Here is a 3,593-nt window from a genome sequence, read left to right on the forward strand (position 1 = left end):
GCACAAGCACACGCCCATGGGATCATGAATAGCTGATGTCAGATCAGTGCTTCACTCTGATCACTCCAGAACTGACGCCTTCTGACTGAGCACCAATCAGCGATGAGGCTGTTGTTCTCGATTTAATGTGGACTCGTGTATGTTCAGGTTTCAGGAGAACGGTGACGCTCCTGTTGGTTCTCGTTGCCGAGAGAACCAGGAGTGCAACTAAAGCCTGGGATTCCCTTGTCTGAGCGGAAGGGGGTCCAGTCAGGGAGCATCTCCAGGAATTCATCATGTTGCAGCAACACGGCTGGCTGGAGTGGAGAGTCGGGAGTTCATATCCGGTCGGCAAACCCAAGACCAGTCAGTCCCTGAACCTCCAGACACACAACACATGTGACGACGCTGACTATGGTCTGGAACAGAATGCCATTAGCTTCTGTTCAGCATGCATCTCCCTGCTGTGGATAAGCGAGATAATTCAAAGCGCGAGTTCTCAGAAGGCCCTTATGCTACTTCATTTAAGTATGTCACCCTTTGACCATAGTTTCCCTGTTCTTTGTAAAACAGGTTGCGGTACAAAAAGTTGCGGCTCAGATTGATGAGGTCTCACAGTTTTACCATGAGTGTAGAGGCCCGTCTATGAAGGTGGGGGGGGGGGGGGGGGGGGGGGGGGGGGGGGGGGGGGGGAGAGCTCTTTTCCTCACATTCCTGCCAGTTTCCCTGGAAACACCAGTGAGATCTAACACTGCCATGAGAAGCAGAGAGCCGCTCGGAGCTCCAGGGCATGGAAAACAGACCGACACCTGATGCTGATTTCATCGTTTCTACGTCTGTGACAGACATGTCTTGTACACAAACAACTGCTCTGAACCGTTTGTTCCTCTCAAGTAATTAGAACATGATCAGGACGGTAAAATGATGAGTGAAGCTCAAGTTAAAGTTATTCTTACGTCAAGAACGCAATGTTCACGCTCAATTAAGAGTAAACTTTGAAAAAGAGACAGATCTTTAAATCACACCTAAACAAGTTTTTGAAGATGGCTCTAAAATTTTCCAGGTATGTCTTCAAGTGCCCATGTCCACATGATTATAGACATGTCTTTCAGTAATGCAGAAAGGGTCTGCCGTGTAGAATGTGAAGACCTCAGTATACTTCAAATGGGATGCGTCTGACACCCCCTTTTTTTAACTGATGGCCTTGTTAAAAGTTCATTTGGAGTATACTGAGGCAGTAGTAATTATTCGAGTCAAGGACTCCCAATGTAAAAAGAAGAATAACACAGGCTGCACAAACTGGAACACTAAAGCATCATGGGAAGCCAAAATGCACAGGGACATAAAAGACAGGCGTCAACCATGTGTCCAAACGGGCCACATTTAGGTTTTCAGGGAAGGAACAGCAGCTTTTGTAAGAGTCCCCCCACCCACGAGCCGACAGGTTCACCCACACATCTCCACCTCAGGTTCATCTGCACACAAGCAGAAGAAAACGACACCCTAAGACCTGCTCCGTCAAACGCTGAGGATGAGGGTTTAGACTAACTGTACACCTCTCTATCAGAAGTATCCATGAGAACATAAAAAAATGCAAATCAGTAAAACCACAACAATAAAACGGTAATTGTAAGCTTGATGCAGAGAACTGCCACTTGCTTCTCTTTAAGTGAAACTGCTGCGTACCATGTGTGCGCAGCGTTATCTGCCCTTGGATTGTTATATTTAGTGTCATTCCAGGAAGTCACCGTGCTAAATGTTACAGCATTTTGTCAAAATGCAGTTGTCAAATGTGTGAAATGAAGACTGAGAAAAAGACAAACTAACATCACATATTGCAGTTCTCACGACCCTCCGCCTCCATCCCAGCTCTGACGTCTACATGTGGAATTACCCGACCCGCCGGTGGTCCTCCTCTATCTCAGGTGTTGAGCGGGGACTTTGGTTGAAGACTCTCTTGGTTAATGCATCCGTCCAAACTAACGACAATCTGTCTTTGCATGGAGCTCTCTCCGTAATAAAGTTTGGACAAGGGGTCCGGGGTCCCACCAGCTTTAACTTTTTAAGAACGATTTATTTTGGCAGAATTGCAGCAAAGTAAATCTGCACCGCTTCCCCTATAGTTTGACTTTGGTGAATTCTTTTGACACGTGAATTTGTGCCATTGACCAATCGCAAACCATCTTGGCGGTTCTGCCTTTAGAGGGAAAAGAGAGGCAAAGAGTCCCAAATGGAGCAGGCTGAGCAGGCTATCGGATAAGCTGTGGTGTACCCTCCACGTCTATGTAAACATTCCCAGCAAGAGAAACGGTTTGCAGACAGGAGTCGGTGGTACAACTCTGTCTTTGGAGCAAATTGTTATAGTTGTTCTAAGTGATGTTACGCGTTTTTTAAGCTACAACATTTTTTGTCACCTAGAGCAAACATCTCACTACCCATGAGTTGCCGGTCTCCAGAACACACTGACTAGGCTGTCAATGTCTTTTTTATATTGTGTTCGGGCGACAGGCTAGCGGATGGTGAGGAGATGTTTGCTGTATGTGACAAAAATGGTGTAGCCTAAACACATGTGACATCACTTTAGGTCCCTTTAACTTACTGTTAGCAACTGAGCCAGGTAGCCCCACAAGCGGTAACTAAGCGACTTAAGCGTGCTTTTTTTGCGAGAATGCAAAATAAATCTCGCTTTGCACTTCGGTATGCTTCAAATGAAATGCTTGTCGGATTGAATAAGAGCATCTGAAACGCCTTTCCCATGGTGCATTTTCATGGGGAACTGCATCTGACAATTTTTGGACCTTTATCCGACAATCACGCTCACTTTCTGCAGCCATTGGCTATGCGGGACAAGTTGTGAAAGCAAGCTCTCGTTTTTCATTCTTCACGCATCTACTTCAGTTGTCCGTATACAGTACCTTAAAAGGTGTGTTCAGACAGAACATGAGGAAAATTTAACAAAGGGCGTGGTTGCATAGAAAGTCAATGGAAAGGCTTGAGTACTTCTGTGTTTTAACTAGAGCAACAACAACAAAAAAGTATCATTCTACAATCAGTGGCTGATATAGTAGTTTAATATGTTTTAAATGTGCTTGGCTCAACAGGCCGCTATGTGGAGAAAACAACAATACACAGGCCTACAGCCTTTGGCAATGAAAGGGGATGTCACAAATTGAAACCCAAGTGTGGTTGATTGCTTGTTGCCACGCTGCAATTTCACTGGCTATATGCCAGACACTGTTTTCGTCATCTGCTTGTTGTTGGCAGAAGTTAGTATTCGCTTTAAATGGACAGCGCATACAAACGGGTAATTGAGCAGCAAAACAGAAGTTGAGGAGAACAGTATGTGCCCAGTCAGATTAAACTGTGTGGGTTAGACTTACGTAACTGATGTAACAAGAAAATTCCCTTTGCTTCCTGTCTGAACACACCTTGTGAGAATGTAAGCTGAGGGAGAGGAGGCTCAATGTTTGGGCTTTCCCTGGATCCTCATCAAGAAATGGCCATGATGACACACTTCCTGCTGTGTTTGGAGAAGCTTGCCAGTGCGACTCAAGCACACTGCACCTGTGTGTGTGTGTGTGTGTGTTACGTATGAAAGGTCTGTGCTGGGGGGG

The sequence above is a fragment of the Etheostoma cragini genome, chromosome 19, assembly GCF_013103735.1.
Source record: "Etheostoma cragini isolate CJK2018 chromosome 19, CSU_Ecrag_1.0, whole genome shotgun sequence".
NCBI lineage: Eukaryota > Metazoa > Chordata > Actinopteri > Perciformes > Percidae > Etheostoma > Etheostoma cragini.